Below are 15,345 nucleotides of genomic sequence, written 5' to 3'. Positions count from 1 at the left end.
AACATTGTTGAAGCACCATATGGTTTTCGACAAAGTCAGGCTTTGGATCCAACCTAAACAGCTTAACATTATCAAAAAGCTGTCACAATAACAACCTCTGCTTCCTTTCCATAAGCTGTATAACAAGAGGAGGAAAGCTTTCAAACTGGGAAGGCTGTTGTGATCCTGAACAGGGGTTGCAGGGCTGAAGAAAGCCCTTTGTACTCTCTCATTACTTTCTTAGGACAAGAAGCTTCCACCTGGGCCACAAAGGAAGTCCAAGGCCAGGTCTGGTTTCACTTAAGATGTCTAAGAATACAGAACAGGTTTTCTTCATATTGTTTCCATATATGATTCATTTATTTGATATTTAGGATTTAATGAGGTCTTGCAGAGAATTCTACATGCCTCCAAGCTGGAAAGCATTTGATTGTCTCCATTATTCAGTGTATGTTGGCTTTTCCAAAGATTAAGTATTCCTGGCCCCACCTAACATGATCCATGCAAATTTTATTGGAGTACAGTGAATCTATTTGGCATGAGTGTTTTAGTAACACAGGGAATGGGGAGGAGGGAGACAAGTCTCGCTGAGTGTATGGAGCAAGAATAGAAAGATAGCAAATGAGTTTTGAACTCTCCCACTGATATATATACTATAAATGTCAACAGCTGATGAGTAAAGTTGCATGGAATGGCTTCCAAAATGAAGCAGGAAACTAGAGTTAGTGTTTGTGACAGTGCCTTGTAGTGATCAGAAACGATTATTCTATACCTGCTATGAATCTAACAGTTGGCCAAGGACTCTGTCCTGAGTAAAAGCAATCAGCAGTCCAAATGCTTCACACGCATCTGCATTGTATTTGGATAACAACAATTAGACTATTACAGCTGCATCCCTGTTGACAACAATAGAAACCTTAGTCACAGAAGCTCTTGCTACTCCATGTGTCTTCCATTGAGAGAAGGGGTGGCAGAGAGGTGCTTGAAAGTAGCAAGGTGACACTTGTTTAAGTCTTTGCATCATCTCTTCTATTTACTTTACTTTCCTAGATTCACCATTTTGTAATGAAAGAATGTAACCTGCAAAGACCTAATAAACAAGGTGTGGTCTGATGATGAGAATACTGGGGTCCCAACTTATAGATCAACTCGCATTTTAAAAAATCAACATTGTCTGGTAGATGGGGAAGCACTGAGATACTGAAGTAAACAAAACAAAAAAGCTGAGAACTTTGCTCCACAAAAGCCTTGTTGATAACTTATTGGAAGATGAAAGGGTTCAGAGGTGCTAAGACTGTGTCCATTTGCTATCCAGGACTAAATAAATCTTTTTTTGTACATCACTTCTGCTTATGAAGTGACAAAAGCACCCAGCTGCAACATTTCCCACCAAGCTGCTACCTAGCATTTGATAGCGGGGAAGGCCATGTTAGCAAGAGAGAGAGAGCCAGGGGCACTGGAACAATTTGTATAGTGCGGGTGCTGAGAGCCGTTGAACCAAACTGTAAACCCTGGATATGGTGGAAACCATTTTACGTTGGGGTGCTGCTGCATCCCCCCAGCACCCTTAGTTCCAACACCTATAGGGAGAGCTTGGTTCTGAGGGGGATAGCTCAGTGGTTTGAGCATTGGCCTCCTAAACCCACAGTTGTGAGTTCAATCCTTGAGGGGGCCACTTAGGGATCTGGGGCAAAATCAGTACTTGGTCCTGCTAGTGAAGGCAGGGGGCTGGACTTGATGACCTTTCAAGGTCCCTTCTAGTTCTAGGAGATAGGATATCTCCATTAATTTTTTGTTTCCTTTGAGGAAGGGGTTATCCCTGCAGATTGCCAATAGGTCAATCAACAGAGGCCCTTTACTTCAAAGCAGATCACAGCAGGCTAACCTTGATCAAATGGGCTAGATGAAGAAAAGTGAGGTGCTGAAGTGGATCTTTTTCATCATTTCTCTATTGGAACGTGTGTGCTGATTTTGGGAGGTGGGGTATTGTGCAAACTGTACGTTAGCACTGTGATAACAACGCTGACCCCTACAGGCAATGGTGGAAGCATTTTGCACTGTCAGACACGCCATCCTTTGGGTGAGATGTGAAGGAAATACCTTCTGTTCATCGTGGTCCAACTGACAACTGGAGATCATATGGGTGAGTTTAAAAAAAAAAATATGAGAGAACCTCAGTGCTAATGCCAAAGTTCCAAGCAAAATGTGTTCTGACCTCGAAGGTGTGTGTGAGGTGTCCACCATCACAAGTGTTGCGTCATTGTACTTATTTAAATGTACAAAATGCCCATTCAGAGGCCTGGGGACTGTGCAATCACCAGACGAAGATCTCCCCCTGCCACCTACACAAACTGATCCTGTTCTATCCACCCCAAAACTCTCCTCTGCTCTTCCGCTCCCTCCACACCTGCCAGCCTCTGCTCCTGAAGAAACCAGGGAAAATGGTAAGCTGTGTAATGAGTCTGTTAGGTTGCCAAATGCAGATGAATAGGTTGAACATGAGTATCAGAATCAAGGACTCCTCACTAAGGGATGTCTACACTGCCATTGGGACGGGCACAGCCAGCTGCAGTGTAGATTTATAGTAAGAAACTAGGGGCCTATTAGCTTGAGCCTCAGCCCATCACAACTGTTGTAGTCTCTAAGGTAGCCAGAACTAATGCATTTAGGGCTTTCTAGGTCAAAACCAACACCTTAGAGTCACTGGGATATTAACATGTAAGCACTGCAGATTGTGGACTCGCTGTGAGAAATGAGTACTTAACAGGTGGGCACTTCTGCTTCAGTTATAGTTTCCAAATGGTTTTAAGATGTATTAGATTTGCCTGACCTCAAGGTGACCAACACCCAAGTAATTGTGGTGAGGTCCACATCCAGAAGAGATCAGTTCAGACTTCTCAACAAATGCAATGACAATAAGAGAGATGGTTGCCAAGAACCATCTGAACATCAAAAGCAGCTGGGAATCCAGCATGATGCTTCAGTGGCAAACCTAAATAACAATCAGTAGATATGCCTGCTTCATCAGTGGGGTGAATATAATCTGTACCACTTCTTCTGATACTCACATAGAATCATAGGGCTGGAAGGGACCTTGAGAGGTCATCTAGTCCAGTCCCCTGCACTCATGGCAGGACTAAGTATTAGACCATCACTGACAGGTGTTGATCTAACCTGCTCTTAAAAAACCCCTCCAATGATGGATTTTCCACAACCTCCCTAGGCAATTTATTCCAGTGCTTAACCATCCTGACAGTTAGGAAGCTTTTCCTAATGTCCAACCTAAACAGCACTTGCTTCAATTTAAGCCCTTTGCTTCTTGTCCTATCCTCAGAGGTTAACAAGAAAAAAAAAATTCTCTCCTCCTTGTAACAACGTTTTACGTACTGGAAAACTGTTATCGTGTCCCCTTCAGTCTTCTCTTCTCCAGTCTAAACAAACCCAGTTTTTTCAATTTTTCCTCATAGGTCATGTTTTCTAGACCTTTAATCATTTTTGTTGCTCTTCTCTGAACTTTCTCAATTTTGTCTACTTCTTTACTGAAATGTGGTGCCCAGAACTCGACACAGAACTCCAGTTGAGGCCTAATCAGCATGGAGTAGAACAGAAATTACTTCTTGTATCTTGCTTACAACACGCCTGCTAATACATCCCAGGATGATGTTTGTTTGTTTTTTGCAACAGTGTTACACTGCTAACTCATATTTAGCTTGTGATCCACTATGACCTCCAGATCCCTTTCCGCAGTTCTTCTTCCTAGGCAATCATTTCCCATTTTGTATGTGTGTAACTGATTGTTCTGTCCTAAGTGGAGTACTTTGCATTTGTCCTTATTGAATTTCATCCTATTTTCATCGGACCATTTCTCCAGTTTGTCCAGATCATTTTGAATTTTAATCCTATTCTCCAAAGCACTTGCAACCCCTCCCAGTGTGGTATTGTCCGCAGACTTTTTATAAGTGTACTCTATATGCCATTATCTAAATCATTGATGAAGATATTGAACAGAACCGGACCCAGAACCGATCCCTGCGGGACTCCACTTGTTATGCCCTTCCAGCATGACTGTGAACCGCTGATAACTACTCTCTGGGAACAATTTTCCAACCAGTTATGCACCCACCTTATAGTAGCTCCATCTAGGTTGTATTTCTCTAGTTTGTCTTATGAGAAAGTCATGTGAGACAGTATCAAAAGCCTTGCTAAAGTCAAGATACACCACATCTACCGTTTTTCCCCCCATCCACAAGGCTTGTTACCCTGTCAAAGAAAGCTATCAGGTTGGTTTGACACGATTTGTTCTTGACAAATCCATGATGCCTGTTCCTTATCACCTCATTATCTTCTAGGTGTTTGCAAATTGATTTCTTAATTATTTGCTGCATTATCTTTCCGGATACAGAAGTTAAGTCTACTGGTCTGTAATTCCCCGGGTTGTCCTTATTTCCCTTTTTACAGATGGGCACTATATTTGCTCTGTTCCAGTCTTCTGGAATGTCTCCTGTCTTCCATGACTTTTCAAAGATAATTGCTAATGGCTCAAATATCTCCTCAGTCAGTTCCTTGAGTATTCTAGGATGCATTTAATCAGGCCCTGGTGATTTGAAGACATCTAACTTGTCTAAGTAATTTTTGACTTGTTCTTTCCCTATTTTAGACTCTGATCCTACCTCATTTTCACTGGCATTAACCATATTAGATGTCCAATCGCCACCAACCTTCTTGATGAAAACCAAAACAAAGAGGTCATTAAGTACCTCTGCCATTTCCACATTTTCTGTTATTGTCTTTCCCCCCCCTCATTAAGTAACTGGCCTACTCTGTCCTTGGTCTTCCTCTTGCTCCTATTGTATTTGTAGAATGTTTTCTTGTTACCCTTTATGTCCCTAGCTAGTTTGATCTCGTTTTGTGCCTCGGCCTTTCTAATTTTGTCCCTACATACTTGTGTTATTTGTTTATATTCATCCTTTGTAATTTGACCGAGTTTCCACTTTTTGTAGGGCTCTTTTTTTTTTTTTTTGAGTTTTAGATCATTGAAGATCTCCTGGTTAAGCCAGGATGGTCTCTTACCATACTTCCTATCTTTCCTACGCAGTGGGATAGTTTGCTCTTGTGCCCTTAATAATGTCTCTTTGAAAAACTGCAACTGTCTTCAATTGTTTTTCCCCTTAGACTTGCTTCCCATGGGATTTTACCTACCAACTCCCTGAGTTTGCTAAATCTGCCTTCTTGAAATGCATTGTCTTTATTGTGCCGTTCTCTCTCCTACCATTCTTTAGAATCATGAACTCTACTATTTCATGATCACTTTCACCCAAGTTGCCTTCCACTTTCAAATTCTCAACCAGTTCCTCCCTATTTGTCAAAGTCAAATCTAGAACAGCCTCCCCCCTAGTAGCTTTCTCCACCTTCTGAAATAAAATTTTTTGTCTCCAATACATTCCGAGAACTTGTTGGATAATCTGTGCCCAGCTGCTGTGTTATTTTCCCAACAGATGTCTGGGTAGTTGAAGTCCCCCATCACCACCAAGTCCTGTGCTTTGGATGATTTTGTTAGTTGTTTAAAGAAAAGCCTCATCCACCTCTTCTTCCTGGTTTGATGGTCTGTAGTAGACCCCTACTATGACATCACTCTTGTGTTTTTTACCCCTTTTATCCTTATCCAGAGACTTTCAACAAGTCTGTCTCTTGTTTCCATCTCAACCTCAGTCCAAGTGTATACATTTTTAATGTATAAGGCAACACCTCCTCCCGTTTTTCTCTGCCTGTCCTTCCTGAGCAAGCTGGTCCCTTCTGTACCAATATTCCAGTCATGCGTATTATCCCACCAAGTCTCCATGATGCCAACTATGTCATTGTTGTGTTTATTTACTAGCATTTTGAGTTCTTCCTGCTTATTCCCCATACTTCTTGCATTAGTATACAGACATCTAAAATACTTATTTGATTTCTTCCCCCCCCCCGCCACATTCTGTCTTGTCTCTCCCTTATTTCTGCTATAACAGCCCATGCTCCCCCCAGAGTCCGACCCTTCTCCCAGGTCTCCATGTTTTTGACTTACCTGTGGGCTTTGGTTACCTGCTAATAATCGTTAATGGCTGATATCTCCTCAGTCAACTCCTTAAGTATTAATTTTTTTGAGTTTCATATCATTGAAGATCTCTTGGTTACGCCAGGATGGTCTCTTGCCATGTTTCCTATCTTTCCTATGCAGTGGATAGTTTGCTCTTGTGCCCTTAATAATGTCTCTTTGAAAAATTGCCAACTCTCTTGAACATCTACCACAGCAGCTTTTTGAAAGCAGTTTAAGATTCTGCAAATGGAACTGAACCCCTCTGCTACATTGCTGCAACCCTAGTAAAGTCAACATGTGTGACTTTAGTTATAATTGAGCGCAGAATCTGACTCTTTGAATATTGAAAGCAATGAAGGAAAGCAAATTTTATTCTGTATGTATTATTCATTTGATTTCCACTGTGGAAGAAGAGCTAATAAATGTGACTTAAATGCACTTTAATTAGGTGTGTTCTTTAAAAATTCACATTGTATTTTTCTGAACTCCTTATGCTGTCACCAGTCAATCTGGTTGGGTTGTATTAGGAACACATTACTAACCATTACTTACCGCTGTACTTTATGCTTGTTGCAGATGTTTGGCTTGAATACACAGGGGCCCTTGTATCCTGAAAACAGCAGCCAGTCTCTAGTGCCAGCTGCATTGGTCTGCTGTTGGCGTGTAACTGCACTGCAAATGTATTGAAGTACAGTATTTGAGGATTAAATGTAGCTGCTTACAGCATCAGGGTTGACCTCTCTCTGGTTTGGCTGCTAGAAAAGGAAAAGAGGCACTGGGACCAATAGCCTCACATCAAAGCAAATAGTCCTATGAAATCCAGCTGGGCCAGGGAATAAACATCTCAAAACGCTTTAGATACCTTATCTAGAAGGTATGCATAGGTTAGCTCATGGGGGGGTGGGGGAGGGAGAGAGGGTTTCTGTCGCTAGCTGCTTTGAGTGCTATAGGTAGAAATAGATATATAGGATGAGTGTTCTTCTAAGATTCACAACCTAGTGCACTTGGCCTATAAGAACAGCGGTGATGGAGTGAGGATGCTCATGTACCATTTGAATCATACACAGTTAGACACAACAATGAACAAGGGAGTCAAAAAAGTGGAATAGAATCTGGCTTAGGTTCAGACTTTAGGGAGAAACCCAGAGGAACCATGCGGAGTTCCTGCACAGCATTTCCTCCTGAAGGGAGCTTTCAGAGGTCCATTGAGCTTGAGAGGAAGAGGTATTCATTCTTACCTTTATGATCCAGGAGCTACCTGTGTGGACCTTCCCTTGGCCCTCTTCTTTCGGCAGCACAGTGCTTCCATAATGTCATGAACATACAGCTAAGGGTAGCATAAAATCCCTCCTTTACCTGTAAAGGGCTAAGAAGCTCAAATAACCTGGTTGGCACCTGACCAAAAGGACCAATAAGGGAGAAGATACTTTCAAATCTGTGGGGGAAGGTTTTTGCTTTGTGCTCTGTGTGGTGTTCTTTCTAAGACCAAGCAAGTAATCCAGCTCCTACTGAAATGATGCATCTAATAGAACAGAAATAGTAAGTAATAGCAAGGAAATGCGTTAGATTATCTTTTATTTTAGCTTGTGAATTTTCCCTATGCTAAAAGGGAGGTTTATTCCTGGTTTTTTGTAACTTTAAAGTTTTGCCTAAAGGGGAATCCTCTGTGTTTTAAATCTTATTACCCTGTAAAATTACCTTCCATCTTGATTTTACAGAGGTGCTTCTTTTACTTTTTTCTTTATTATAAAGTTCTGTTTTTAAGAATCTGATTGGGTTTTTAGTGTCCTAAAACTCAAGGGTCTGGTCTGTGCTCACCTTGGTTACCTATTTGGTTGGTATATTATTCTCAAGCCTCCCCAGGAAAGGGGGTGAAGAGGCTTGGGGGGATATTTTCGGGAAACAGGAACTCCAAGTGATCCTTTTCCTGAATCTTTGTCTAACTCACTTGGTGGTGGCAGCAATACCATCCCAGGAATTTGTGCCTTGGGGAAGTTTTAACCTAAGCTGGTGGAATATAAGCTTAGGGGGTCTTTCATGCGGGTCCCCACATCTGTACCTGAGTGAGAGAGCGTCCCGACAAACCATAGTGGGCAGGAGGGAAAATTTCTGCTTTGAGCCCCTACTGCCTTGGGTTGGGGCATACTCAGTGCAGATGGAATCTTAAGAGAATTTGGCAGTTAAATACTATCAAATCTCTCCTGAGCATATGTAAACTGAGATTACTATTTTTTTGTAAAGAGGCTTTTAAACTTTGCCACCCCCTTCAAGTTTCTCCCATTTTGGCCAAGACACATCCGTGACAACAGTGTGATACCCCCACCCAAATTTCAAGCCCTGATTCTAAGCATGGAGAAGCTAGTATGGTTGTAAGAATTTTTCCACCTATTTTTTCCCCTTGCCTCAGTCTCACAAATGGCTGAATCAGTATAAGTGGAACATTCCCAAAAAATTCAACCCAAGACAGACAATTGGGATAGAAAATTTCAGTTCTGATGGTTAAAGTTTGGAAAAATTCTAAGCAACTGAAAATAGGGTCTTTATAATGGAAAGAGTTAGGCAACCTTAAATATAGGGAGTGTTACACGCTCCCTCCTGTAATCAAAGTCACTTTAACTCTGTGATACCACAATAAAACAAAATTTGTGCCCTGGTGGGGAAAGAGACCAATAGTGAGAATACAATCTATCATATAGCTGCACTGAAGAGGCCATAAATAAGCTAGTAAAAAGCAATGTGTGTCAGTAGGTGAAGTGGTGCATACTAGGGGGAATAATTCCCTGCATTTCTAGCCTAGCCCCTGTAACTTAGCAGGCACATCAGGCATTTTATTAGGTGGCTTATTTTAAGCTAAGCTCACATTAAAGTCACTCGGAGAAATGGAAAACGAGTGAGTTGTTCTCTCTAAAATACACCCAATCATGTTACTGAAGACGTTATGAAATAATGGAACAGGCTAATCTTCCACCAGACCAATTCTGCAGTTGTTTTCTGCTGAGAGCAGCACCAAGAAGACAGTTGTGGGCCACAGGTCACTCCTTTGGCTTCTAGCGAGTTAGAGCAGTTACTAGACTACAAAGAGGTGAGAGAGAGAATCAGCTGGCGTGTATAGAGTGTCTAGGGCTATGTGTACACTGCATATCTTACAGCAGCACCGCCGTGCCGCTACAGCCGTACCACTGTAAAGTACGCTGTGTAGCCGCTCTTTGCCGGCAGGAGAGAGCTCTCCTGACGGCAAAATAAAACCATCCCCAACACGAGGCAGTAGCTTTGTGAGTGAGAGAGCGTCTCCTCTCGACAAAGCACTGTCCACACTGGCACTTTTTGTCATTAAAACTTTTGTCAGTCAGGGTGTCGTTCCCCCCTCCCCCCGACACACACCCGACTGACAAAAGGTTTAACAACAAAAGTGCAGGGTAGAGAGAACCTAGATCTGGGTTGCCCGGTTGCTTGCTTAACATAGGAGGGGGTTGGGAGGCTGCTGAACCTGGTTCCTAAATTGTAGATAAGGAGAAGGGTATTCTGATATTCTTTCACACACATGGATGTCCTTGTGATCTGCCATTAAAATGTATCCAGCCCAAGCCTTCATGAAAATGGGACTGGGGTGTATCAAAAGTGGGGTAGTAACACCTACTGAGCTGGGTTCCTCGGGTTGGAATGGAGGTCCTACAGAAGGCACTCTTGCTCAAATTGAAACTATTGGGAGTTAGGAAAAGGTGAAACCATTTGGAATAAATAAGGTTTGACCCAAACCTTCAGCCCAAACTCCCATCAAACCGGAAACTTTTCTGAGGGTTCTAAAAGTTTGGCTGAGTTGACCGTTTTTATTTCCAGGCCTCTATCACAGGGTTCAGGGTGCAATTCGGACCACTGAGGGGCTGTCACCACTTGTCCTGAAGTCCCGGTTGCATTACAGTGCTTTTCAGCTGTAGCTCCCAGCCTGGAATGCTCACAGAGAGCCTACAAACATGCAGGTCACACCCTGAGTGTCTGGATGCTAGACAGCCCTGGTTCAGAAAGATCTTTGTCTAAGCAAGTTTCTCACTTACTCAGTTTCCAGAAACTCAAACCCCCGTTGGTTGAAGGACCCACCCATCTTTCTCAGCTTGCAAGAGCTCTGGATTCTTGTGTCTGTCTAGTGATGGATGCCAAAGATGGCTTCTGTCCTTGCTTATCTTCCAAAGTTCAGTGACCTTGATTCAAGAGGCAGGATGACATCATGCTGGTTTTTGCTTCCTGTGGGCTTCCAATCTGCCTATATGTAAATGAGTCTTCCATTGTTTTGATTCCACCATGCTTAATTTACATACAAGACACAGGTAAGTAGCTGTGACATTCCATCCTGTCTAGGAGAGATCCGTTTCTCCCTTTGTTTGAACATAGACTGTAAAGCCTAAAATCAAAGATTATCCATAATTCCTGATAGTGTTAATAAATACATTTTATGATATTAATCACCAGTGTCATAGGCTTTCAGAAAGACCCCACTCTCTTTTATAATAGAGTAATACTGTATACAATCAGTTGATTCAATTGCTTATTGCTTGAGGTTCAGCCCGCAGTCTTTATAGACCAATAAACCTTTTCATTGTATTCTTTGAAAAGTAAACCCCTCAGACCAAGTTTCTCTCTTCTGCCGGAGCATAGATGCCATGCTGCCTTTCCCCCGTCCCCTTGTTAGTTTTGTTTACCTGATATGTGAATATACCTTCATTGTCTCTTCCAGTTGATGGAGCTGGTTAGAGAAACAAATACTCATTCCATTTACCAACTCCCCAGACGTGCCTGGCTTAAACAGCTTTTAGTCGTCACTTCAGCACATATCCATAACTCTTATCACACACCATGTACACACAACATGCAAGGATATTAATGATCAGTGAGTTGTTAGTTTTCAAATGATACCTCCCAAGGCATATTTTGGACAAAGATTATTACAGTAACGTGTAGGATGTGACTACAGGGGTGCTTAGGATTCCAGCCTCCCCTTTCCTAGCTTTGGCTCCCACTGAAATCACTGGGAGTTGAGGGCACTCAACACTTCTCTGGAGACACTGTGCACCCCAAAGAGTCCGGCACATGGGGTGAAAGCATCCTACTTACACGTAGTCGACCCCCCCCACCCCCTGCCACACATGCACACACTTTTTTGTCCTATGAAATATTTGAAGGCACCTTGTGAAATGAAACACATTCATTTTTGTCTCATAACTGGAATTTTTTTTTTGCTCCCCCCCCCAATGTTTCAAAACTGAAATGAAAAGGGCCCGTCTGAAGCAAAACTAAAAGTTTTGTGGAATTTAGTTTAGAAATTTCCTGTTTGAAAAGGTTTATTGAAAATGACATTTTTCCCTGTAGGGAGGAAAAAACCTTGTTTTCAATACAACCCCCATTTTTCAACAAGCAGAATTTTTGGTTGAAAAACTTCGGCCAGCTCTAACTTAAACTTTTAGTGATAGGCGGAACCTCTAGGACAGGGGTTCTCAAACTGGGGGGTCGGGATCCCTCAGGGGATTATGAGGTTATTACATGGGGGGTCGCGAGCTGTCAGCCTCCACCCCAAACCCTGCTTTGCCTCCAGCATTTATAGTGGTGTTAAATATATAAAAAAGTGTTTTTAATGTATAAGGGGGGGTCGCACTCGGAGGCTTGCTGTGTGAAAGGAGTCACCAGTACAATAGTTTGAGAATCACTGCTCTAGGACATGGCACTTGATGCAAACCCATTGAAGTAAATGGCAATTTTATGCGCTTTGAATCCGGCCCTATGCTGATTTACAGAACTGAGGCCTATAATCCTATTATGAAATGTCACATGGTGGAAGCTTGTATTGTGTTGGGCACTGTCACGGACAGAACTTGCTTATTCTAAGAGCTACTAATTGTTCAGTGATTCTTCTCACAGCTCCGAGGATTATTCTTTGTAAATGAAGGCTAGCGATATTTCAGTGATCTCACACTGGTTAGATGCCCCGGTGTTAACTGCTAGTTCTGAAAGGGGGTCACTTTTAACAGCAGGTGGATTGGATCAAACGCAAGGCCTCCTATTGTTACCAAGTAGATTATGAAAGCATTAACTGTGATCATATAATTGTACTGAGATGCTGACAAGCTGAAGTGTTATGTACTATTTTCCCCTCAGTCCTTTTTTCCATTGTCAAGGGCAGGTGTTTTTGTATGCTACTCTTTCATGCTATTTATGGAGGTATATTTTCAAGGGTTTTGGAATTCTGAAATTCAGCTGCGTGTCTGGTGCATCATTTGTTCAATTATTTGCAAGCCTGAATGAAGGCTAACTTCACTATGCAGCAGCATATTGTGGAGCAGAAGCACATAAATCTGTCAGGCAATCTAGTGCGGGGGGGAGGGGAGAGGGTAAAACCAGCACATACCAAAGTACAGAGGAAACTTATTTAAACGTGTATGGCAATTGCAGACGGAAACCTAGCTGTGGCCATAATCCTTTTGGAATCCAGGGAAGGACTAATGGAAAATTTGCTATTATGGGTATTCCAGGTCTTGGCTACTAGGAAGCACTGAGTGGTTGCTTTAGTCTGAGTGGTTTGGGAACAAGTGCACTAAGGCCGTACAACCTCTTAAGATGGACTTAATTACTCCAGCCCCTGTGAGTGGCAGTTGCTGTGTTGGCGAGAGAAGCTCGTCCACCAACATAGCATTGTCCACACCGGCGCTTAGGTGGGTGTAACTTATGTCACTCGGGGATGGCTTATTCACATCCCTGAGTAACATAACTTATACTGACTTAAGCTGTAGTGTTCACATAGCCAGAGTGTGGATTTTTCTTGCAATGTCTGGCTGGTGCAGAGGGGTCTTGAGGATACAGCTGAGGCTCACCATCTTTCCTTCCTTGCACTTTTTCTTAATGGCTGCAAATGTGATATTTCTCCTAACGATAATGCAAATGCAGCCTCCCTGGAGGCTGAAGGAATTATGCCCTTTGACCGAAGCCAACTATGGATCAAATACTCCTTCCCTAGCCCTGAGTCATCAAGGGATCGTGCCTGCAAAATGGCAGTGAGACACGCCCCACCCCCAAGTGTGCTCCCCACCTGATCTCCAGCACTGATGCATGTGTAAAACACTGGTATGGTGGGTTGCATATCCATCTAGTGTCTGGTCTGTCTACTAGAGGATAATAGCCTACCATACCTACCAGCAGTCAGAGTTACTCCTTTAGCTCATGTGGCAGAGGTCTATGCTGTGGTGCTGCACATCCTGGATTCAAATTCCACTGATGACCTATGTTTCCTTATTTTCTTGTGCGGATATCGTAGAAATAAGGAAACAAATCAACAGAGCCAGACGTGTACCCAGAAGCCTCCTGCTACAAGACAAGCCCAAGAAAGAAACCAACAGAACTCCACTGGCCATCACCTACAGTCCTCAGCTTAAACCTCTCCAACGCATCATCAGTGATCTACAACCCATCCTGGACAATGATCCCTCGCTTTCACAGACCTTGGGAGGCAGGCCAGTCCTCGCCCACAGACAACCCGCCAACCTTAAGCATATTCTCACCAGCAACCACACACCGCACCATAACAACTCTAACTCAGGAACCAATCCATGCAACAAACCTCGATGCCAACTCTGCCCACATATCTACACCAGCAACACCATCACAGGACCTAACCAGATCAGCTACAACATCACCGGTTCATTCACCTGCATGTCCACCAATGTTATATATGCCATCATATGCCAGCAATGCCCTTCTGCTATGTACATTGGCCAAACTGGACAGTCCCTACGTAAAAGGATAAATGTCAGATATCAGGAATGGCAATATACAAAAACCTGTAGGAGAACACTTCAACCTCCCTGGCCACACAATAGCAGATGTAAAGGTAGCCATCTTACAGCAAAAAAACTTCAGGACCAGACTCCAAAGAGAAACTGCTGAGCTTCAGTTCATTTGCAAATTTGACACCATCAGATCAGGATTAAACAAAGACTGTGAATGGCTACAGGGCCGGCTCCAGCATTTCTGCCGCCCCAAGCAAAAAAAAAAAAAAAAGCCGCAATCGCGACCGGCGGTGGCAATTGGGGGAAAAAGAGGGGGAAAAAAAAGCCGCGATCGGCAGCAGCAGTTCGGTGGCAGGTCCTTCGCTCCTAGAGGGAGTGAGGGACCTGCCGCCCCCGAATTGCCGCACATGCCGCCCCTCTCCCTTGGCCGCCCCAAGCACCTGCTTGTTAAGCTAGTGCCTGGAGCCGGCCCTGAATGGCTAGCCAACTACAAAAGCAGTTTCTCCTCCCTTGGTGTTCACACCTCAACTGCTAGAAGAGGATCTCACCCTCCCTGATTGAACTAACCTCGTTATCTCCAGACTGATCCTTGCCTGCATATTTATACCTGCCTCTGGAAATTTCCATTACATGCGTCTGATGAAGTGGGTATTCACCCACGAAAGCTTATGCTCCAATACATCTGTTAGTCTGTAAGGTGCCACAGGACTCTCTGTTGCTTTTTACAGATCCAGACTAACACGGCTACCCCTCTGATACATTACACAGACAGTCCTTAACAAATGTCTTTGAAAAGGTCCCTGTCCTGAAGAGCTTCCAATCAAAAAGATCAGACAGGAAGGCGGGTGCAGACCATGCTGGGGAACACTTCAGCGCTTGCAGGCCAAGCAAAAGAAGTGGGTTTGAGGGCAGGGACAGGAAAGGAGCTTTGTTCACAGGAAGGATGAGGCTGATCCAAGCATAAGGAGCAAGTGTCTGTGTAGAGGAAAATGGCATGAAATCAGCCCTGGGAGAAGGAGACAAAAGGAGGATTACAAGGAATGGTGGGAATGGGGGAAGCTGTGAAGGGTGATGTATAACCAACCTTCTGGACTATGAATTAGTGTCTCACAAATATCTGATTTACCAGCAGCCACGTCAGGTACCGAAGAGCACCACCGTCTCTGACATCACTCCTGGTATTACATCCTCTCCTACCTGTGGTCATTCCAGGAGCATCTACCACCACATCATCTAATTACTGTACCCTCTACAACCACCCCCCTTTCCTCCCCTCTCCCTCTATCACACTCCCCCAAGTCATTAGAGGGATTGTGAGGAGCAGAGCTCTCTTTCCTTTTTCTGTGCTATGAATAGCTGATCTCTTTGACCGGTGTCATTGTGACACCAGATGTAAGTCACTCCTCCCTCAATTAATTTGCATTATGCAGCCCCATTGGTTGAAATGAAATAAGTTGGCCAATGAATGAGAAGATAGAAGAGGACAGTGAAAGATGAACTTCTTAGCATTCAAAAGACACTGGT

This window comes from Chrysemys picta, chromosome 4 (assembly GCF_011386835.1).
Source record: "Chrysemys picta bellii isolate R12L10 chromosome 4, ASM1138683v2, whole genome shotgun sequence".
Classification (NCBI taxonomy): domain Eukaryota; kingdom Metazoa; phylum Chordata; order Testudines; family Emydidae; genus Chrysemys; species Chrysemys picta.
Note: the sequence above shows the minus strand (reverse complement) of the source record.